The sequence below is a fragment of the Triturus cristatus genome, chromosome 6, assembly GCF_964204655.1.
Source record: "Triturus cristatus chromosome 6, aTriCri1.1, whole genome shotgun sequence".
Lineage (NCBI taxonomy): Eukaryota > Metazoa > Chordata > Amphibia > Caudata > Salamandridae > Triturus > Triturus cristatus.
Genome location: NC_140589.1, coordinates 89,823,042 through 89,847,729, shown reverse-complemented (window position 1 = coordinate 89,847,729; position 24,688 = coordinate 89,823,042).

Here is a 24,688-nt window from a genome sequence, read left to right as displayed (position 1 = left end):
CAGGAGAGATTCTCCTGGGTTATTGGATTTCTGGTTGGGACTACACGGATGGCTGAAGACCGTGTGATACAGAAGCACTGGTGAGTCCCGGCAGAAGAACGTTTGTGTGTGTTTTAGGGATATTTAATAGACAAGCATGGGGTTTGCTTACCAATCGGGTTATTGTTTTGTTTTCCAGTTGCCCCGGGATATCCTGCAAGCTCCATTCCACTCACCACTGCTCTACATCCTTTATTGGCTCCTATCCTTGCGTCCATCTCATCCCTGTTGGGTTCTAGGTCCAAGGGGGTCAGGTGGGTACAGGGGCGGGCGCTCTTGTCGTCTCTGCGGAATTGCTTCACAAGCAAATGTAAGTCTTGTGGGGCATCTGACAGAATTCGAAGCCCACGTTTACTATTCCACCCAGACAACATGGGCGACCCGGAGGTCACCTTGCAGGACATAGCAGTCATGCTGGCTGCCATGCAAGCCGAGAACCGCAGTCTACGCCATGATGTATCTTCCTTACAGAGCCACATGGCATCCGGGGTTGCCGGCCCTTGGGGAACTACCCCTAGCCCCAGAGTCATACAAGAAGGGTTGTTGCGACCGCCTACTTTCACCTTTGGGGGGGCTTCCACTACTACAAATCAGAGCTCCGCCATACAAGTCGTCACACCCCATCCTGTACAACTGGCACCGCCTGAACGGTTCTACGGCGACAGTACTAAGTATGGGATATTCATCCATCAATGTCACCTGCATTTCATGGCCAGAAACGCGGCCTTTCCCGATGATGCATCCAAGGTCGCCTACATTTTATCATACATGGGAGGCGACGCCGTTCAGTGGTCCATTTCTTTTGTGGAAAACGACGATCCCATGCTCCACCACTTGCCGACCTTTAAGGAAGCCATGCGGTGTATGTTCGCTCGTCACACCTTTGTGCATGCCGCTGACAACGAGTTGCTTAACTTAAAACAAGGCAGTCAAGACATCCTGCATTACATCACCTGTTTCAGCCGGCTGGTTATCGGGGCCAATTGGCCGGAGGATAAGAAGGTGTCAGTATTCTATCGAGGATTGCGTGATGACCTGAAGGATCTCATCTCACAGTTACCCAACCCACCTGAGGAAATAGGTCCTTTCATCGACTTGGTGGTGAAGATGAACTTCCGACTACAGGAAAGAAAGACCGAGAAAGGGAAGAGCAGTGACAACCGTTTCTTGTCCTTCGGAGACAAGAGCGCTGAAAAAGCCAAGGACGAATCCTCTCCCCAGGTCGAGGTTTCAGAACCCATGCAGATCGGGAGCATAAGAGGGCCGTTGACCAGTCACGAGCGATAAAAAAGGAGGAAGCAGAACCAATGTCTGTATTGTGGGAAAAGCGGACACTTCGTCAGGGAATGTCCGGTGAAACCCTCTAAACCAAGGGGCAGACGGCCGTTTGCGTTGCCCATCACAAAAGGCGAACAGATGGGAAACGAGACAACCCAGTAGACAAGGGGATCCGTCCTCTGGGTTCTTCGTATCACACCTCAGCGATCCCTGCAGTATTCAACGGCAGTCATCATATAGGCATTGAAGTATCCTTACAGAATCAGGCGGGCAGAACCTGGTTGGTAACCGCCATGTTGGATTTCGGTGCGACAGGCAGCTTCATTGACACCAGTTTTTCAAGTGCCTTGGGCATATAAACAGTGGCAAAGGAACAACCCGAAACGGTCAAGGCTGTTGATGGAACGGACTTGACTTCTGGCCCTATCAGGCATCAAACCGAGAACATGACTATGTTTTTTGCCAACCACCATGCTGAGTCTATCAGTTTTGACGTCATCGATGCTCCGCAATTCAAGGTTATATTGGGGTTGCCATGGTTGGTGAAGCACATTCCCCGAATCGATTGGGTGGCCAGAATAATCCACCTGGATTCAGAATACTGCTGTGAAACCTGTTATACGAGGGACAATCTTCTGGGGGCTTGCTCCGTTCAGGCGAGGTCTCTACCAGTAGATGGCATGGGGATGGTTTCCCACACGATCATACCAGAGGAATATCAGGACCTGGCGGAGGTATTCGATAAGAAGGGAGCCAATACACTGCCACCACACCGGTCGTTTGACTGCCGCATCGATTTGATTCCCGGCTCCACGTTGCCATGCAGCAGAATTTATTCTCTCACAGAAAAGGAGAACATCCATCTTCGATCCTATTTGGATGAGTATCTGGACAACGGTTTTATTCGCCATTCCAGGTCTCCGGTTTCCTCTCCTCTTTTCTTCGTGTCGAAGAAGGAAGGCGATCTGAGGACCTGCATAGACTTTCGGGCGATGAACGCCATCACAGTTAAAAACCGGTACCCTCTACCGTTGATCTCCAACCTCTTGGATCAAGTAAAAAACGCCTCAGTGTACACCAAACTCGACCTGCGGGGTGCTTACCATCTAGTCAGAGTCCAGAAGGGGGACGAATGGAAGTCCGCCTTCCGGACGAAGTTCGGTCTGTTCGAATACCAGGTTATGCCTTTCGGACTCTGCAATGCCCCCGCAGCCTTCCAGTACTTCATCGACGAGGTGTTGAGGGACTTTATAGACGTCTTCTGTATTGTCTATATAGACGATATTCTGATATATTCTCAAAACATCGCAGAACACGTGCAGCACGTACGTTCTGTCCACCAACAGCTAGGAAAACATCGTTTATACGTCAAACTGGAGAAGAGTGTTTTCCACGTCACCTCTGTGGAGTTCTTGGGGCACATCATTACTCCGGCAGGCATCCTAATGGACAACAAAAAGGTAAAAGCCATCTTGTCTTGGCCTTCTCCGGAATCCATAAAGGGGGTCCAGCGGTTCCTAGGCTTTGCCAACTACTACCGCAGATTCATCACAAGCTTCTCCGCACTGGTGGCTCCCATAACACACTTGTTACGAAAAGGTGTACCATTCGGGTGGGATCAGAATGCTGAGAGTGCCTTCCAAGAACTAAAGAGACGTTTCACCATAGCCCCCGTGCTGGTACATCCTGACACCGAGCAGCCCTTCATAGTGGAAGTGGACGCCTCTAAAGACGCTATAGGGGGCGTGTTAACCCAACGAAGCCCCGACACAGGACAACTGCATCCGGTGGCTTTTTATTCCAAAAAACTACAACCAGCGGAACGCAACTACACTGTGTCTGACCGGGAGCTGCTAGCCATCAAAACGGCATTCGAGGAATGGCGCCATTTCCTGAAAGACGCCAAACACACAGTGACCATCTACACTGACCACCGGAACCTCCAGTTCCTACGTTCAGCCCGTGCCCTCACGGCACGACAGTTAAGATGGACCTTATTCTTTAATGAATATAACTTCGTGATCACGTTCCGTCCCGGAAAGGACAACGCCAAAGCAGATGCCCTTTCACGGCTGGACGACCATAACGAGACTACCGAAAACCTCGAGCCAGTTCCCATAATATCGGAGAAACACTTCCAGGGCGTTATAACATCTTCTGACTTCCTAACTCAGGTGAAACAGGACATGAAGCGGTCGGATCCGGTAGTCCTGGCTAAAGAACACGAAGGGGCGAATTGGGTGGACGGATTGCTGTTTAAGGGAGAACGGTTGTACTTACCTGGGGCACCCAGCCAACAAAGAGCAGTCCGTATGTGAAATGATCATGTCCTCTCCGGTCATCCCGGCTATCACAAGACACTCGAACTCGTACAAAGACGGTTTTGGTGGCCAACACTGGTGTCCGACACAAGAACGCATGTGACGAACTGTACCGTATGTCTGTTAGATAGGAACAGCTCTGAGCCTTCTGTTGGTCTGCTGCGTTCCATTCCGGTGCCGCCTTTTCCTTGGCACACCATCTCCATGGATTTCGTGGTTGATCTCCCCATCACCAAGACCGGACACACCACGGTTCTCACCATAGTTGATCACCTATCCAAGATGGTGCACTTCGTACCCTTGTTGAAAGTGCCCACAGCTAAGGACCTGGCCTTAGTCTTCGTGCACGAGGTGGTTCGCCTCCATGGCATTCCATCGGTGGTCATAACGGACCGGGGTTCACAATTCGTATCCCGTTTCTGGACAGAAGTATGCAGGATCCTCGAAATGGAGGTGCGTTTATCCTCAGCGTACCATCCCCAGACCGACGGTCAGGCCGAGAGAACAAACCACACAATGGAACAGCATCTCCGATGTCTGCTACTGATGGTGGAGAAGGAATGGTCTGCGGTGCTATGGTTGGCAGAATACGCGTACAACAACAGCAAGCATTCGGCCATTGGCATGTCCCCCTTCTTTTGTCTCCACGGCCGTCACCCTCGCACCTCTGCTTGGGAAGTTCCCCGGGACAGCCAGTTACCTACAGTGCGTGCCTATCATGAGTCCCTACATAGACTCTGGCAGCAGGCGCGTTTTGAATTGGCCAAAGCGAAGGACACCTACAAGGCGCATGCGGACGCTCATAGACAGAAGGAGCCCGAATACAGCTTGGGTGACAGGGTGTGGCTTTCTATTCGGCACCTCAATGTGCATGGTCCCAAGAAACTATTGCCCCGTTTTGTGGGTCCTTTTGCCATCGAGAAGGTGGTTAACACACTGTGGCCATGAGGCTCTCGCTCCCTTCTCACATGCGGATCCACCCAGTATTCCATGTTTCCCTTCTGCGGGCGGTCCGCTAACCCTATTCCCTCACCTCCTTCTCCAGTGGTGGTGGAGGACCATGTTGAATATGAGGTCAGGGCCATTTTGGGGTCTCGCCGTGTACGGGGCAAGCTTTTCTACCTGGTGGACTGGAAAGGTTACGGTCCGGACGAGCGGTCTTGGGAGCCCTTGTCCCATGTGCGCCATGCTCCCGTTCTGGTCCATGCTTTTCATCTCAGTCACCCCCTGAGCCCTCGCCCTGCTTGCCCCTTCTGAGGTCCGGGGGGTTTCGGAGGGGGGCTTCTTTTGGGAGGGGGTTCTGTCGGGTTCACGGCGTTTGCCGTTTCCCGACATCCCGCTAAGCACACACAATACTGCCGGGATTCTCACTTCCGGGTGGAAGCTGAGCCCCGGTCTAGTCTTCTGCTGCCAACTGCGGGTCACAGAAGCATTTCCGGGGGAAACGCTTAAACACCGCGTTTTCCGCCGGCTCCGTGCTTCGAATTCTTCTGAGGCTTCAGCTGCATAGGAGTGTTCCTGGTTTCCGCCGTTACGAAGGTAACTGTTGTTGTGGTGTTTATCGCGCAGGAGCGCTCTCCTACTCGTATTTGTATTCCGCGCTGGAGCGCTACACCGCCTGCTACATTTGGGCTTCGCGCAGGAGCGCCTTACTTTGTTTTCCTTTGAGGGGCAGCGCAAGAGTGCTTTAATCTTGGTTCCGTGAGGGCAGCGCAGGAGCGCCTTCATCTTGTTTCCTTTGGGGGCAGCGCAGGAGCGCTTTAATCTTGGTTCCTTGGGGGTCAGCGCAGGAGCGCCTTAATTTGTTCAATTGGGGAGCCGCGCAGGAGCGCTATTCCTTGGTTGCAGTTAGTGCTTATGCAGAAGCACTGTTTCTAACTTTTACCGCGCAGGAGCGCTATTCCTTGGTTGCAGTTAGTGCTTATGCAGAAGCACTGTTTCTAACTTTTACCGCGCGGGAGCGCTATTCCTTGGTTGCAGTTAGTGCTTATGCAGAAGCACTGTTTCTAACTTATACCGCTTGTTCTCAAAGACCTTGCGCAGGAGAGATTCTCCTGGGTTATTGGATTTCTGGTTGGGACTACACGGATGGCTGAAGACCGTGTGATACAGAAGCACTGGTGAGTCCCGGCAGAAGAACGTTTGTGTGTGTTTTAGGGATATTTAATAGACAAGCGTGGGGTTTGCTTACCAATCGGGTTATTGTTTTGTTTTCCAGTTGCCCCGGGATATCCTGCAAGCTCCATTCCACTCACCACTGCTCTACGTCCTTTATTGGCTCCTATCCTTGCGTCCATCTCATCCCTGTTGGGTTCTAGGTCCAAGGGGGTCAGGTGGGTACAGGGGCGGGCGCTCTTGTCATCTCTGCGGAATTGCTTCACAAGCAAAGGTAAGTCTTGTGGGGCATCTGACACGGGCACCAGCACTGGGCAGGAGCACACTCCATGTGCGGATCAGTGCTGGACATCAGCCTGCTAGGGAGCTGCCCACCTCTCTCAAGCAGCAGCCAGGTTCCTGCTCTGTGTCCTCTGTGGGATGGCACCAGGATACATGGAGGCGGGCACCAGCACTGGGCAGGAGCTCACTCCATGTGCGGAGCAGTGCTGGACACCAGCCTGCTAGGGAGCTGCCCACCTTTCTCAAGCAGCAGCCAGGTTCCTGCTCTGTGTCCTCTGTGGGGGGGTACCAGGATACATGGAGGCGGGCACCAGCACTGGGCAGGAGCACACTCCATGTGCGGAGCAGTGGTGGACATCAGTCTGCTAGGGAGCTGCCAACCTTTCTCAAGCAGCAGACAGGTTCCTGCTCTGTGTCCTCTGTGGGATGGCACCAGGATCCATGGAGGCGGGCACCAGCACTGGGCAGGAGCAAACTCCATGTGTGGAGCAGTGCTGGACACAAGCCTGCTAGGGAGCTGCCCGCCTTTCTCAAGCAGCAGCCAGGTTCCTGCTCTGTGTCCTCTGTGGGATGGTACCAGGATCCATGGAGACGGGCACCAGCACTGGGCAGGAGCTCACTCCATGTGCGGAGCAGTGCTGGACATCAGCCTGCTAGGGAGCTGCCCACCTTTCTCAAGCAGCAGCCAGGTTCCTGCTCTGTGTCCTCTGTGGGATGGCACCAGGATCCATGGAGGCGGGCACCAGCACTGGGCAGGAGCTCACTCCATGTGCGGAGCAGTGCTGGACATCAGCCTGCTAGGGAGCTGCCCGCCTTTCTCAAACAGCAGCCAGCTTCCTGCTCTGTGTCCTCTGTGGGGTGGTACCAGGATCCATGGAGGCGGGCACCAGCACTGGGCAGGAGCACACTCCATGTGCGGATCAGTGCTGGACACCAGCCTGCTAGGGAGCTGCCCACCTTTCTCAAGCAGCAGCCAGGTTCCTGCTCTGTGTCCTCTGTGGGATGGCACCAGGATCCATGGAGGCGGGCACCAGCACTGGGCAGGAGCTCACTCCATGTGCGGAGCAGTGCTGGATATCAGCCTGCTAGGGAGCTGCCCACCTTTCTCAAGCAGCAGCCAGGTTCCTGCTCTGTGTCCTCTGTGAGATGGCACCAGGATACATGGAGGCGAGAACTAGCACTGGGCAGGAGCTCACTCCATGTGCGGATCAGTGCTGGACACCAGCCTGCTAGGGAGCTGCCCACCTTTCTCAAGCAGCAGCCAGGTTCCTGCTCTGTGTCCTCTGTGGGATGGCACCAGGATCCATGGAGGCGAGCACCAGCACTGGGCAGGAGCTCACTCCATGTGCGGAGCAGTGCTGGACATCAGCCTGCTAGGGAGCTGCCCGCCTTTCTCAAGCAGCAGCCAGGTTCCTGCTCTGTGTCCTCTGTGGGATGGTACCAGGATCCATGGAGGCGGGCACCAGCACTGGGCAGGAGCTCACTCCATGTGCGGAGCAGTGCTGGACATCAGTCTGCTAGGGAGCTGCCCACCTTTCTCAAGCAGCAGCCAGGTTCCTGCTCTGTGTCCTCTGTGAGATGGCACCAGGATACATGGAGGCGGGCACCGGCACTGGGCAGGAGCTCACTCCATGTGCGGAGCAGTGCTGGACATCAGCCTGCTAGGGAGCTGCACGCCTTTCTCAAGCAGCAGCCAGGTTCCTGCTCTGTGTCCTCTGTGGGATGGCACCAGGATCCATGGAGGTGGGCACCAGCACTGGGCAGGAGCTCACTCCATGTGCGGAGCAGTGCTGGACATCAGCCTGCTAGGGAGCTGCCCGCCTTTCTCAAGCAGCAGCCAGGTTCCTGCTCTGTGTCCTCTGTGGGATGGCACCAGGATCCATGGAGGCGGGCACCAGCACTGGGCAGGAGCACACTCCATGTGCGGATCTGTGCTGGACATCAGCCTGCTAGGGAGCTGCCCGCCTTTCTCAAGCAGCAGCCTGGTTCCTGCTCTTTGTCCTCTGTGGGATTGTACCAGGATACATGGAGGCGAGCACCAGCACTGGGCAGGAGCTCACTCCATGTGTGGAGCAGTGCTGGACACCAGCCTGCTAGGGAGCTGCCCACCTTTCTCAAGCAGCAGCCAGGTTCCTGCTCTGTGTCCTCTGTGGGGTGGTACCAGGATACATGGAGGCGGGCACCAGCACTGGGCAGGAGCACACTCCATGTGCGGAGCAGTGGTGGACATCAGTCTGCTAGGGAGCTGCCAACCTTTCTCAAGCAGCAGACAGGTTCCTGCTCTGTGTCCTCTGTGGGATGGCACCAGGATCCATAGAGGCGGGCACCAGCACTGGGCAGGAGCAAACTTCATGTGCGGAGCAGTGCTGGACATCAGCCTGCTAGGGAGCTGCCCGCCTTTCTCAAGCAGCAGCCTGGTTCCTGCTCTTTGTCCTCTGTGGGATTGTACCAGGATACATGGAGGCGGGCACCAGCACTGGGCAGGAGCTCACTCCATGTGCGGAGCAGTGCTGGACATCAGCCTGCTAGGGAGCTGCCCGCCTTTCTCAAACAGCAGCCAGGTTCCTGCCCTGTGTCCTCTGTGGGATGGTACCAGGATCCATGGAGGCGGGCACCAGCACTGGGCAGGAGCACACTCCATGTGCGGATCAGTGCTGGACACCAGCCTGCTAGGGAGCTGCCCACCTTTCTCAAGCAGCAGCCAGGTTCCTGCTCTGTGTCCACTGTGGGATGGCACCAGGATACATGGAGGCGGGCACCAGCACTGGGCAGGAGCTCACTTCATGTGCGGAGCAGTGCTGGACATCAGCCTGCTAGGGAGCTGCCCACCTCTCTCAAGCAGCAGCCAGGTTCCTGCTCTGTGCCCTCTGTGGGATGGTACCAGGATACATGGAGGAGGGCACCAGCACTGGGCAGGAGCTCACTCCATGTGCGGATCAGTGCTGGACACCAGCCTGCTAGGGAGCTGCCCACCTTTCTCAAGCAGCAGCCAGGTTCCTGCTCTGTGTCCTCTGTGGGGGGGTACCAGGATACATGGAGGCGGGCACCAGCACTGGGCAGGAGCTCACTTCATGTGCGGAGCAGTGCTGGACATCAGCCTGCTAGGAAGCTGCCCACCTTTCTCAAGCAGCAGCCAGGTTCCTGCTCTGTGTCCTCTGTGGGATGGCACCAGGATACATGGAGGCGGGCACCAGCACTGGGCAGGAGCTCACTCCATGTGCGGAGCAGTGCTGGACATCAGCCTGCTAGGGAGCTGCCCACCTTTCTCAAGCAGCAGCCAGGTTCCTGCTCTGTGCCCTCTGTGGGATGGTACCAGGATACATGGAGGCGGGCACCAGCACTGGGCAGGAGCTCACTCCATGTGCGGAGCAGTGCTGGACACCAGCCTGCTAGGGAGCTGCCCACCTCTCTCAAGCAGCAGCCAGGTTCCTGCTCTGTGCCCTCTGTGGGATGGTACCAGGATACATGGAGGAGGGCACCAGCACTGGGCAGGAGCTCACTCCATGTGCGGATCAGTGCTGGACACCAGCCTGCTAGGGAGCTGCCCACCTTTCTCAAGCAGCAGCCAGGTTCCTGCTCTGTGTCCTCTGTGGGGGGGTACCAGGATACATGGAGGCGGGCACCAGCACTGGGCAGGAGCTCACTCCATGTGCGGAGCAGTGCTGGACATCAGCCTGCTAGGGAGCTGCCCACCTTTCTCAAGCAGCAGCCAGGTTCCTGCTCTGTGCCCTCTGTGGGATGGTACCAGGATACATGGAGGCGGGCACCAGCACTGGGCAGGAGCTCACTCCATGTGCGGAGCAGTGCTGGACATCAGCCTGCTAGGGAGCTGCCCACCTTTCTCAAGCAGCAGCCAGGTTCCTGCTTTGTGCCCTCTGTGGGATGGTACCAGGATACATGGAGGCGGGCACCAGCACTGGGCAGGAGCACACTCCATGTGCGGAGCAGTGCTGGACACCAGCCTGCTAGGGAGCTGCCCACCTTTCTCAAGCAGCAGCCAGGTTCCTGCTCTGTGTCCTCTGTGGGGTGGCACCAGGATCCACGGAGGCGGGCACCAGCACTGGGCAGGAGCTCACTCCATGTGCGGATCAGTGCTGGACACCAGCCTGCTAGGGAGCTGCTGAGGTTGGAGGTCCACACTTCCCTGCCAGCCTCCCCGGCTCTCAGACCCTCACCGGAAGGACAATCAGTAAACCCTCTCTTCAGAGTACCCTAGAAAGAGGGGGGACGTAAAAGGGGGCACGCCTGGACAACCCCAGACCCTGCATCCAGAATAAGCAGGTCATCAGGGGAGACAATAACACACTCTGTGGGTCACTGCACCAGGTTGTCATGGGATATGAAAGTCCTTCATTTCCTCAAACTCAATATTTGTGTATGATAAGTATCTCTAGGTGGGTTCTGGTTTGCCAGGGCTACCTTCATTGCCTAGTCTTAATCTGCCTACAACTGCCCGTCATGATAGTTTTTGGATGACAGGCATGCATATCTGATCTGGAACAAGTCTGTATCTAAAACACATTATCTTTCAATGTATATATGTTTGTAGTATTTGTATAACACAATCCTCCCTGAAAGGCTGCAATGCTTGGTTCAGACTCAAGGCTGAGATACAGTCAAGCAGTGAATGAAGTGGTGGCTGGATTCTGAGAGCAGTAGTGGGCCATTGCTGCACTATGATGAAATGTTCTTTACAGAGGTCAATATACAGCTCTTTCCTACACTCAAGCAGGGATTAGTCGGCCCTCGTGGATAAAGAGATTTTGTTCCAGACCCTGCTGCAATTTTATTCTTGATCTTAACGTAAAAGTGGGCAGAAATGGTAATTAAATCAAGGCGAAATGAGATTTGACATCATTATTGTTTCAATTACGTACAGCTTTGTGTTAAGGTTCTAACATAAGTTATATAGTCTTATTCTATTCAATACATGTATGAGAAAAAATGCTCACACTGAACATTTTGTCATGAGAAGGTTCAGTGAAGCTGTGGGCTAGTGACAAAGTCACTGACTTTGGAAACGGGACAACTTGACCGAAAAACATGAGAATCTGGACACATCATGTCATCTCTGTGACTCAAACAGTAAATACAGAAAAAATCAACTGTGTACAGTGTCTATCTTGAGTGCATGTTACACAGTTACTCAGTCACATCTAGGTTTCTGTAATCTGATCTCAAGAGGACAGCACACGTCATCTTGGTTTAGGTTCCAAGGGGATGGAACACTGGAATATGCTTCCTTCTTCAAGCTGACATCAAGATAGTCTTAAAGACATAGGTGCCGGAAGTAGAGGCGGAGGGAGGGGTGCTGCAACCACCCCAAAATAACCATGGTGGAGTCCAGGGGCCCTATTATGTATAGGGCGCAGTTTCCCTGTTTGCGCACAGCTCACCTTAAAACAGGTGCGCCAGTCGCAAACAGGGAGTGTGCGCCCCATTACATTGAATGCAGTGACCCCAGGGCTGCTGCAAAGTCATGCTGCCCTGCGGGCGGTGCATTCAGGTGAAAAACGGAGCGGATTTGAAGCAGTCGCTCTGTGTTTCACTGTGTGGGCGGCAACCCGCCAGCACTTTTAAAGGAGTTTAGAAATCCCCTTGCAGGCGGGTGCAGTGAGTGACTATACCTATAACTATTGTTATTATCATTTTAGTTTTCCTTTGCAGTAAGTGGCTCTCAGGGCGGGGCTGGGCACGGAAGGGGAAAGGAGCGCTTTGCACTCCTTAAGTGAGCATGACTGCTCTCGAGCTGGCCAAACAGTCTTGTGCACTTTGCATCTTCCCCACCAGCCTGCATTATGCAGCCTTTGAGGAACATGCAAAGCCTGCAAGCCCCCGTCTGAGCGCCGATCCACGGTGCTCAGACCAATCACAACGCTGTATTGCAGTGTTGTTATTGGCTTAGGGGAGCCTGGGTGGGTCCTTCCTCCTGCTGGCCAGAACAGCAGGAAGATGAAGAGGATGGTGAACAGATGAGAGGCGGCAGCGAACCCGTTGAGGTAAGTGTTTTTTTAATTTTATCTGCGGCCCTCGTTCCCCGGCCTCACCACCCAAATCCGGTAGCAGCCGCTACTGCTAATAGATATAGTTGAGACGTTTGCGCTGTGGGAGAGTCAGATTTCGGCGGTGCAAGCCTCTCATAAATAAAACCCTCAGGACCTCATTTATGCATTTTGGCATAGGGCAGCACATCTTGGTGCGCTGCCCTACGCCAAAGTGAAAGGGTGGGATTGCACTGTATTCAAGTAATACAGTGCATTCCTGTCCTTTCTTCCTGTGCTGGAACCGTTTTGGCAGCCTAGTGCCAATGTAGGCACCCTTGCACTATGGTGCAAGGGTGCCTCCATTGCTGCAGGATTGTTTTTGTGCAGGGAGGGGCACCTTCCTGCACAAAAACAATCCTAAGAGGTGTTTTCCTCTTTCTATGTGTTCTCCTTGTTACGCCTCACCTTGGGAGGTGCACGGATTTCATGCTTTCCCAGGTTTACTTTGTAAAACTGGGGCAGCATCATATTCATTGGGTGTTGCGTGGGAGAACCAAAAGCAACGCCCATGGAGCGCCGGCCGGGCGCAGAGTAAGGCGATGCAGTGATTTCGCTGCGTCGCCTCACTCATGATTTATGAGGCCACTCAACGCCACGCAGGGTGGCTTGCGTGGCTTCGTAAATCTTTAAGAGAGCCCTACGTCACACAGGTACCACTTTACCAGTGCAAAAGTGACGCGAGGGTCTAAAAAATAAGGCCCTCAGTTTTTAGCAACACTGACTATTCCGGAGCACAATTTCAGATGAATGTCATTGGACCTTCCACAGACCACACTCGCCATTGACATTCTTTCTGAGGCAGATGTGAGGGTCTGTGTGAGTGTGTTCTGCTTGTGGAGGGGGGGACTGTAAACTTTATCTTCAGCACTTTTATGTTTTTTTAGTGTGGCGCTAGTAATCTCTGCATCACCCAAAATCTCCAGAACACGAGATAGGAAAGTGGGTAGATAAACACAATTTCAAAAGCATGAAGACCCCTTTCTGGGCAGTTTCACATCACTCTTTCACTAAACACTCCTAATTCACTGCTTTTACTATTCAGATCTCTCAAAAAAGCCTTTCTAAACCTTTCCCTCTTACTCTTCCCCCTCCACCTCCCTTTTACTCGTCCGAAACCTCCTACTACTGCTATGAGCTCCAAAAAAACTTTATAGACCCTTCCCTCTTCTATCCCTCCACTATCCTTTTCAATCCAAATAACAGACTAACATGTCCACTGCTCAAATTAATTTAATATTTCCCTTTACTAATTCCCCACAAATCCTGTTTTGGGTTCCGGAATAGCATGCTACCCACTGAAAAGAGCTTTAACATCTCATCAGGGGTAGCAAGCACTATATAAATGCAAACCCTTCCCTCTTCTATCCCTCCATTATCTTTTTTCAATACAAATAACAAACTCACATGTCCACCGCTCAAATTAATTTCATATTCCCCTTTACTAATTCCCCACAAATCCTGTTTTGGGTTCCGGGGTAGCATGCTACCCGCCGAAAAGCGCTTCCCTCTTCTATCCCTCCACTATCCTTTTCAATCCAAAATACAGACTAACATGTGCATCGCTCAAAGTAATTTCATATTTCCCTACACTAATTCACCACTAATCCTTTTTGTGTTCCGGAGTAGCGTGCTACTCGCCGAAAAGCGCTTCGACGCCTCGTCAGGGGTAGTAAGCTCTATGGGCCCGATTCACAGAACTAACTTAAGACAAAATCCTAAACTTACTACCATTTTGGTATTCACAGAAGGCGCTTACTCATTTCGGTATTCACAGAAGTTAGGAGTCCTAACTTTAGGACTCCTAAATGCCTTCTGTGAATACCGAAAGTCTTAAGATTAGGATTTTTCTCAATTTAGTAGTAGTAAAGTTAGGGCTCCTAACTTTAGGAATCCTAAATGCCTTCTGTGAATACCGAAAGCATTAAAATTAGGATTTTTCTCAGTTTAGTAGTAGTACAGTTAGGAGTCCTAACTTTAGGACTCCTAAACTGAGAAAAATCCTAATTTTAAGACTTTCGGTATTCACAGAAGGCATTTACGAGTCCTAAAGTTAGGACTCCTAACTTCTGTGAATACCCAAGTGAGTAAGTGTCTTCTGTGAATACCAAAATGAGTAAGTGCCTTCTGTGAATACGAAAATGATAGTAAGTTTAGGATTTTGTCTTAAGTTAGTTCTGTGAATCGGGCCCTGCATAAATGCAATTACAATACATTAAAATTGGTGGAGGAACTGTAATGTACCAGAGTAACTTACTGATGGCCTCTGAATGTTAGTCTTGGCATGTCTGTTTGATCAAAAGTGTGTGATCCTGGGCTGTTCATACCCTCAAGGTGCTTCCTTGCCATACTTTGGAAAAAACGGAATCATTTGGAAACAGGATGAATGGCAGGGTTCCACCTAAGGAGGGCGGCTGCATCTATTGTATGCGACAATACTATCTGGGACATTTGTTCTAACAGCTGAGCCCACTAGGGGGAGCTCGAGGCCTTCCGCACAGGTCTGTGTATGAAACCGTAGTCTTCCTCCCTTCTCTGGGACAGGAAGCTTGCCAGGTTGGTTTCTCATCTTTCCAGGAGGCGCCTGAATCGCAGTTTCTTTCAGTGTTATTTTAATTAGATTATTGCAATCGAGTTAAATTAATGCGGCCCAGCGGAATATTCACACGCTGCTAGGCGTCGCTACTGAGACCCCGTGCTAACCTGCTGTGAGTGCCTGTTCTTCTGAGAGGTCTGCGATTTTTGCGAAGGGATTTATGAAGGGGCACTGTCTCTTAAATATAAAAATATGAACACTCCCTGGCACTTTTGGCAGCAGGCAACTAGTGGCATTTATCAAGCCGAGGTCCTAAGGGAGAAACAGCTATTGGCTAGTACTGATTTTATTCATTTTTAATTCAATTTTCTACAGTGCTTGGAGTGGACGCTTCAGAGCGCTTTATATGGCTCCTCTTCAGAGCTGTGACAGCAGTACTTGGAAAGGTTAGAGGGCAGGGGGGGCCACGAACACTCATTATAAGGGCCAGGACTTATTTTTCATCACCAGACTTTGACTTGGAGCAAGAGAGAGACATGCAGAAGATGCACTTAGAAGGAAGAGAAAGTTAGGAAAACAGTGACAAGGGGAGAGGGCAGGGATGAGAAAGAACCTGCAAGAATGAGGCAGACAGACAGGAATTGTCTGGTGGTGGAAGAAAGAGCATACCTGCCAATCCACACAGTGCCACAGTGTGACATACGATATCGGCTTCCATCACACGGTCTCCCGCAGAGAAGCCGATATCACACGGTGGCAGGGGAAAAAGAGCTGAAACCAAAGTATATAGTGGTTTTCCAGCTCATTTTCCGAGGCTTTGAACTGCAGAAGACCATTAAGGGGCGTGACAACACCCCAGGACAGCGGCAGCAGCCTCAGCAATATTTTTTTTTTTTTTAGAGGAGGGGGCTTTTGGGTGGGATGTGATCTGAAAGTACCTTGTAGGTACTTCTCGGCACAAGGCCCGCCCCCTTCAAGGCCTAGCCCCCGCCTCACACTGTGAGATTGTCCTTTAAGTTGGCAGGTATGGAAAGAGGCAAGGGCTGGAATCAAGAAGAGGCAGCCCGAACAATAGGCAGCGCCGGGCTCCTGAGAAAACCTTTGACCCCCAGCATTTGGTATTATTTATTTACAAATGAATCCTGGTTAGAAAACAACTGCTCCTCTCGGATCCCTGCGGAGAGTGGAGCAGGGGCCTCTTCAGAGCTCTTCTGAACTCGGTGTGTCCCTTTGCACACGTCACGAGCATGGACGTCATTTAGGGGTCGCAGCAGCGACTCCTGGGTGCTCCTTTGCCACCCCTGGCACTGCCTTTGCACCCTGGCCTCAGAGGTGGCAAAATCAGTGCCTGGAACACAGGGGCAGCTCTTGCTCATGGACGCTGGTTGTAGCTCCACTTGCCTGGTTTCTGACAATTTTATGTTGTACAAATAGTGAATAATATTATTCACTATTAGTGTAATAAGAAACGCAGTCCATTCGCTGGAATATGACCCTATCTGGAAGATAGGGTAAGTACAAAATGCTGTTAAATGTATGCTGTATGCATACTTCGGTTGAGAGTGTGCTTATGTGCGTGAGAGTGTGTGAATGTGTTAGTATGTGTAAGCATGTGTGTGAGTCAAAGTAAAGGCCAAATGGCGTGCGATGTCACTTCTACTACCCCTAGCGCTTTGGTGAATTGATGCCCATGTTCACGAGTATTCTAGCACCAGCCCCTATGCGCAGACTTGGAGGGCGCTGCCCAGGTGCAAGAAGCCCGGATCATGCCAGATTGCCAGAATACTCTCATAAAGTAATTTAATCTTTAATTAAATTGTTGGTACTTCCTGAGTCAGTGGATAGGTTGAAATCTGTCCTGGATCTGGACACCCCTGCGTGACAGCATCCCCAGAGGGTAAAGTCACAAAAGGAGCACTTACTCCCGAAAGCACTTACACTCACTATAGATGCGTCACTGAGCACAGTGCAGCCAGAGGCGTAGCTAGAGCTTGTGTCGCCCGGGGCGATCCCTCAGATTGCCGCCCCTGGGGGGGGGGGGGTTGCTGGGGAAAAAGGACGGCAAGCACTTGAAAGAGGACCGAGAGACACGTAGTATCGCCGCTAATAGTTACCTCGATCATGCAAGTTACATGCACATACATGACACGGTCCAAGGCTACACAGTTAAATACACCGGTGACTGTCAGTGACTGGCAATACAAAAGAGAACACACAGACTGCATGATCTATCTGGGGACTCAGAAGAACCGCATGTGACATCCATCAGAGAGCTGCGTGAACAATTACCTGGTAATCCCCTCAGCACAATGCAAACATGCACATACATGACACTGTTCAGGGATCCATCATCTACAGCTGACATTAAATGACCATTCATCATGGTCCCCCCATTAAAGCAGTGCACTTTGTGATCTGCATGGTACATGTTCTTTGCAGCAGGCACATTAGCCCTCTGTGCTACCTTTCCAGGAGTTAACCCTTCCACTAGACAAAACTCAGATCTCTCTCTAGGAGGAAAATTAATCACCGAAGTTATCATGACATTTTTATTATTTCTGAAAATTGCTGGAGGCCAGGAAGGAGGCAGCAAGTTTTTTTAAAACCATAATATACTTGCAAACACTACGCACCCACCCGAAATAGGTACCCAGTGCGGTCACACCGTCCGCACCGCCCTAACCTGCTCAAGGTTCATGTGACCTCAGTGACAGAGTCACAGTGACTGGATAACTGTTGCTCTAGGGTGTGCTGCTTCGTAGGCCTGCCCGCAAGACTGGAGATGAACTTCAGTATGGATTGTGGTGGACAGGCCTTCAAGATTAACTCACAATTGACACCACTAGGGTACACCTACTTGTGCTAAGACATCAAGCCTTCTAAGGTCTAGTGGGGCCTTCTAAGGTCTAGCATGGGAATATGCTCCCTCAGTAGAGTGGTCTGGTGGACTGGTCATGAAGGCTGAACCCAGTTCCCCAGTTCCAAATTCGACAGCTCTGGCCATAGTGCCACATCCTCTCCCCCACAGAACACCAACCATACTGCCCCACTGAGAGAAACTCGCACTGCCTTCAGCTACAACCTAATTGTGCCCCCTATAAACACTTGGAGGTGGCTCAATTCAAATTATGCACTTGATAAGAGTAATATGCTGCCTAAAAAAAAAAGTAAAAGCAAACACTCATAGGGAATGCAAGATGAAGTAAAGCATGTGAAATGTAAGCAGAAACAACATGGTACCTTAACGATCTCTCACTCACTATTCAGAAATCAGCGAGTGGTTTTACCTGAAAAGTTAAGGACATGACTACAGGGCCCTGAAGGGAACCGTTTCAATGTCCATTGCCTATATCCTTACAAAACATAAGCAGTATGGTTTAAAAAGATCACATCCATAAACACAGAGCCATGGTACACATTTTGTTTTCCAATCCACCCATCAACCAGGTATTGCAGTACCTCCAGGAATGGTGCACTTCCCCACCTGGGGACAACAATGCTGTTCAAAGAAAGACTAGAAAACAAAAGTAGCGCTTCACTGGCAAACTCTGTAAAGTGAGGCTGATGTGTTTGGATGTGAATAAAACCAATCTGGCCACTTTGCAACCACACTGTCTTGCTTCATTTAGTTATGTATTTATTTTTCATATTTAAAACCTTCTATTTCTCTCCATCCCGCTGCACTTTGGAATAGAAAAATGTCAGAAAAAGGGCATTTCCCGCAAGAGTGTTTTTCTTTTTTGGATCCATTTCACAGGGAAGCAACTAAATGAAAGAAGGAAAGAGGTTGTGAACCGTTACTTCAAGTCACGGTTTTCAGTGAGTGAGGAGCAAGACAGAAAGAGAGGGAATAATAGGAAGAGAGGGGGGGGGGCAGCTGCCAGCACAAAAAAGAAGAGGACATTGCCCGAGTCCTATTCCTTCTCTGCCTGTCCCCGAACGTCCACAAAAGCAAGCCGAGCCTTATCTGAATGCCTTTGTTCGCCCCCAAAATAGTGCCGCCTGGGGCGGACCGCCCCCACCGCCCCCCCCTAGCTATGCCACTGCAGTACATATAAGTACAGATGGTATGTCATGTTATTGTTATTTTGAGATTTCTATTGTATTAGCCAGAGGTATCAGAACGCTTTACTGATTTGTATAGCGCACTAATCACCCGAGAGGATATCCAGGCGCCTGATTGCACGTGCTTGCACGTGCTTGCTTCCAGTATGAGTAACATGGAAGGCTGATGCTCGCACTTAAGCTCTGCATGGGGGGTGTTAAAGTGGCAGACCGCAGGGAGTGCCCAAGGGCAGGCTGTTGGTATTTTACTGGGTCGTTAAGGGTATCATGGCTGGTGACTGTTACAGATCTTACAGGTGCAGACCCCTGGTTCATCCCTCGGAATTACCATGATTCTGGTTTCCATTTCCAATAAAGTGCACATTGCCAGGCGAGTTTCCAAAGTGCCACAGCAGAAAACATGCACTTCACATGGCTCAAAGAGATGGCAGAGTCACTGTAACTCACCTGGACGGTTCATTGCCAGGTAGACAGCACAGGAACACAGGCTTGCAACTATTATATAAACACCTCATAGCAGTTTTTATTTTACATTTTAAAACTTTAGAGAGGTGAGATGATTTCAGTGTTTTCAAATAATGTATTTGATTTTCTAACATTAAGACCTGATGTCTCTAAGGCAAGCTGAACTTTGTTTATTGTCTCTGTTCGAAGTTGGAATGTGGATTCAGCCTCAATGTATATAATATATATCACATAATTAGAAGTGCACAGAGGAATGATGGCAGCTGAAATGTTGGAGTCTCACAAGGGCTGTCACAGCCGAGGAGGCGTCAGAGGGGCACTATGCTTGTTTTTGGACCAGGGAGGACCTGGCTAGCCAGCTCAGGCTGAACTGTTCCCATGAACAGGGTCAAGACTGATTTGCATATGGCTGGGTCCAATCTGAGGTGGCGAAGTGAGCTAAAGAACGATGATGGATTCAACCAAGATCTAATAGTGACTGGAGGTGAGTGTCTGAAAAGTTTCAGTGCTCTGTCCATTATCTTGTTGTGTTTGATATGTTTGCCCTAAGTGGTCATGAGTATGCCCAGACGTGGGTCCCTTGCTCACTGGTTGATTAGGGGTGATACCCTGAAACCGGTCCCAGGATGCTTGTTTGCGGTCCAGGGAGAACCTGGCTTGAAAGTTCGGGCTGGACTGTTCCCATGAGGAGCAAGGTCAAGGCGGATTTGCAGATGGCTGGGTCCAACCTGGGGTGGTGTATTGAGCAAAAGGACAATGGATTAAACCCAGATCTCTTGACTGAGGGTGAGCGTTTGAAAAGTTTCAGCACTCTGTCCATCATCTTTTTGTGTTTGCCATGCTCGCCAGGGACCTGCTCTCCATCAGCAACATTTATTTATAGATTTTTCATTGCAATCATGCATTCCGTCTTCATTAATAATGCAGCAGCTCTTCTGACCAGACCACAAGATGGTGCCAGATCCCATATTTTATTGTAGTGCATTTTTAACACCTTGAAACAGGTGCTGCTTATCGCACCTGGCGAAAACAGAAGACGCATCTAGAGGGCCCCGCATTAGGTTTTAGCCCCAGGCCTTTGCAGTCACATCAAACAAGCCTGCTTTCTGGATGACAAGCCTAGAGGTACAGGCACATCACATGAGACCCTCTCCTTCCTCCCTACTGAGGATGGGTGGCAAGGCTGCACCTGTATAGAGTGACCAGGCCCCCAGAGCCACCACCAGTTTAACACAGAGAAGAGCTGGCATTTCCCCATGGTGGCGTTCCTCTGGCTCTGTACGCCCCACCTTGATGCCCGCTCAAGGGTGATGCTCTGTAGAGCGGGTCATGATTCTTGCATGGTGGTCCTAGTGTGACCAGTGAGCATCAGTGGTGCCAGGGCCGTGGCAAAGCCCTTTCTCACTACAACTTGTGGGAGGTCCGTTCTATCTCTCTTTCTCCTTGTTTTCCTCTTACTTGGAGTCCTGCTCACCACAATCTCCACTTCTCTTGTTTCACCCACCCTCCCCTGAACAGCATCCCCCGCGCATAGCAGGGTTTGAGAAGGCGTGTGTTACATCTTTGGCCCTCACCCCTGGGCTTGGCACACACCACTGTTGTGCCACATATGAACTAAGCAAGAGTATCTGCACTTTCTTGGGCACACTTCAGATACAACAACAGGGCTTCAATGCGCCTCCAGCGGAGAGTCACTTAACACTGCTAATGGCTGTGACGCAAGGCAACACTATGACACGGTTGTCCAATCACGTCTTGCCTCCTCCCCTTCCCATTCTGGTCTCTATAAACTGCTATTTATTTTTCTTTCTGTGTTTTTTTTAAACTACACTTTAAAAAATATTTCTTTGTGGCGAGATCCCTTCTCCTACACCTCTGTACATTTTGGGTCACTTTCCCAACCTAATTGCATACTTACTCCGACCGTTTGCACCACTAAAGTTAGTTATCTACGTTGGAAAATGAATTGCAGAGCCTTGTGAATAATTGTGAGGTGAAGGCTTTGTGGGGTCGCCAACATTCCCAGTGGGCACCACGTGACGCTCCCATGTGCTCTCCCATGGTCACCAGGCGGGTTTTTCACAGTTGTAAGCCACACATTCGCACAGATTCTGATTGTGTGAACTAGCTTCTGCCAAGGACATATTTTAAACCCTTAAATTTGAGCAAAACATGCAACAGGTTCTTTACCCCGGGCCCTGGCAGCGAAAGGTAGTAGAGAAACCATACAGTAAAATAGCTGTGCCCCCGGGTGAGCCACCACCCTGATCCCAACCAGGACTTGAATGAAATATTGATATTCCCATTTAAGAAGTGATTTTCTCTTAGTTCCTTGCGGGGTTGGGTGTGGGGGGCTTTGCTGTGATGGAAAGGTAGCCAGCTCCTCTGTTTTGCAGTAGCACAGCCTCAGCGATAGGCTCTGGCGGTCACCTGCTGCGGCCCTTCACCGGGCAGGTTCTTCCATTAAACAAGATAAGGCTGCTACCTTAGGGCACCACCACTAGGTGGTACTAAATTGCATTTTTCGTTGGCATCGAGGAGCACCTGAACGGTAAAATGCCTTTTTGCTAGAGTGCTGACAATGGATGAACAAAGCCAGATAGAATGCCACACCTACCTGTGTCTCCTAGCAACAACCAATCGAGGCATTGGTATGTATGAGAGATTTACTAAACTACCATTAAACAATGGCCGCGCTGCTGTGTCTGGAGAGAGATTGGAACCTTCTCGAAAGGAGAGTTCACCACCCTCCCAAGAACTCTATTCACCAAAATGCTTTGGTAATAGCGCAAGTGACAACACTCATATTTTGACTCCTAGTCACACTACACGGTTATTCCTTATCCCACCCAGAGACCCCAACAACTCTCTCATGGCTTCTGAGGGCTAGTGGATACATTCAAGCTAGAGAGAGTGAACTGGTCACTCAGAGACCAGTCCTTTCAGGAGAATCCATGGAAGGGTCACTCATTTTCCTACTCTGGCTTCCTAGCAGCAGAGGTCAGCAGAGGTCAGATGACGTGCACCAGCGTCATTGGATACACCACGGGATTAGGAAAGCACCAGAGGGTGGGAAGTCTTTCTTCCTCTTTCATTGCTCTGGAAGGTTCTATCACGGCCTCGTTGTGGGTGCACTGCAGACTAAATATCCCACTCCATGTACCGACTTTAACAGATAATACCAGCCATGACCATGTGGGAACACCCCGACCAGGGGGTGAAGCTACAATTCACTGGGATGAGGCAGATGTTGGTGGGGGCTGCTGTGAATTCATGTGTCCTGGCGGTGACAGTGTGATGGAGTGCAGGGGCTGCCTGTCAGGGTCTGCTGCCGGAGAGCAGGAAACCTGCCAGCACCCAGCCTGGGCGAGGGGTGCAGGGGCTGGAGGCTGTTTGCATTCACTTGTTCCCTCTCCCCCTGCCCGTCCACCCTCCTGCACGTGTGCGGGTGGTCTGTACGACCTGCCTGATGTCAGTGGAGTGGCAAAAGTGCAGTGGGCCCTACAACAAACAAGAAACTGCACCCCCCCCCCCCAGCATCTGGTATGGTAGTCAAAAGCAGCTACTAAATGGAGCGCCACTACACCTGCTGCACTGTTGTTAGCTACGCCCCTGCATGAGGTTTGTTGGGCTCCTGCCTTCCAGGAATAATAACTTGTGGTTCCTTCTTAGGTAACCGAGGGCCTTTAGAAACAAGTCATAAGTGTGTTAAATGCACAAGTGTACTGTATGCAGGGAGAGCGATACAATAATAAGTACAAAAAAGCATTGGCATAGCCAATAGGTCTCGCCTTTGGGACCGTATAAGTGTTTAACCATGCAGCACATTATCCTAAGTCGTTGAATTATAGTTTAATTTCTGAATATGTGTAAAGTTATTTCAAGCCGAAATTGGAACATGTGGAAGCTCGTGGCATTGGGAGCAGTGGCGAGTTGTTTGCAGGGGTGTAGGGGGAGCCAAGACAAGTTTGCAGAAGTGACTAATGTGTGGAAGCTCGCGTCATTGGGCGCAGTGTCGGATAGCTTGCAGTGGTATAGGTGCAGCTAAGGGAAGCAGCAGAGCAAGGAGGGGGGGAGTGAGCACGAGGGGCAGGCAGCCTCGGGGTGCGCTGAGAGAAGCCCCCGAAGAGTCTCGCTGAAAAAAGTGAATATAGTGGCAATAGAAAACCAATTCCAAAATGCATCAGAAGGGAAATCCAAAAGGAAAGTAACTGACTTTATCACTGCCCACACGAATATTATTTTCAAAGGACCATTTCAAGAAAAGTGAGGCTAATAGGGTGTAAATGGAAATCTCGCTTCAAAGTTTATCGACGCATTCTTAGATTCAGGTAATCTCAACTATTGACGTGTTCGGTGTGGCAAGCTACTTTAGCAGGGTACACGTATGGTTACTACACGCAGCAACCCTAGTGTCTAACTTTCCTAAAAATGAGACTTTTTCACTAATTATAAAACTAGCAACACGGTAAACATGGAACTTAAAGAGCCAAAGAATAAGGGGGTGGGGGGAGAGATCGCAACACTCAGTCCTTTTGACATTTCCTGAGATGTAACGCACATCATGCATGACTGGGCAAATACCCAAATTCCACCCCAACTCCTCCAAGCCTTACCCACCGTTGAAGGTGTATGGGGAGAATCTGTGTTCTACCGGTCCACTGTAGGGATAGTCCGCCATGCGCATACTCTCCTCGTGCCGCGGAATGGACAGCATTGTCAACCTTAGCTCACACCGTACTCCGGAGCTGCTTATGTGCCATTCACAAGCTCTTGAACCCTGCACTGGAACTACCACTTAACCCGTTGCTGAGGACGGCTGGTCCGGTCTCATTCCAAGATGGCACGGAAGCGGATACCAGGCTGCCAGATGGTGTAAATATGATAAATTGCCGGTAACACTGAGGGGGAAGGGGAGCAACGTGAAGGGGTGGAAGCAACAAGAGGAGGTATGCTAAGCATCCTTGGTTGGAGGGGGAAGCAAAGAGAGAGGGAGTAAAGCAACACAGAGGAGAGAAAGAAACAGAAGGGAGTGCAAAGCAGCACGACGGCACAGAAGTGGCAAAGCAACATTAGGGCATGGGGAAGGAACACGGAGATGGAGCAAACAGAGAGAAACCTGGGGAAAACGAACGACAGAATGCAACACAGAAGTGGGAGGAGTACACATACGAAAAACACAGTGGCGGGATAAGCACACAAGGGAAGCACACTTCGAGCTTGTCGGAGGGGGCAGAGGTACATGAGGGAGATAGAAGGGAAAACCTGAGCGATTCTACTACTAGTGACCCTGAATCCAACAGACACTGAAACAAGCAGCCGCAAAAGTGAACGCGACCGCCAGATGGCCCTTGCACGACGGCAAGACAAGCAGTTGAGAAGGGAACAGCTGTTTTCAAGCACTCGTGCTTGTGCTGGCATCCACCTTGTGGGAGCGAGCAGCGGCGCGCGGGCCATCTGTTTTCAATTAGCATGCGCGCCGCTGCTCGCTCACGCAAGGTGGATGTCAGCACAAGCAGGAGTGCTTGAAAACAGCTGACCAATTT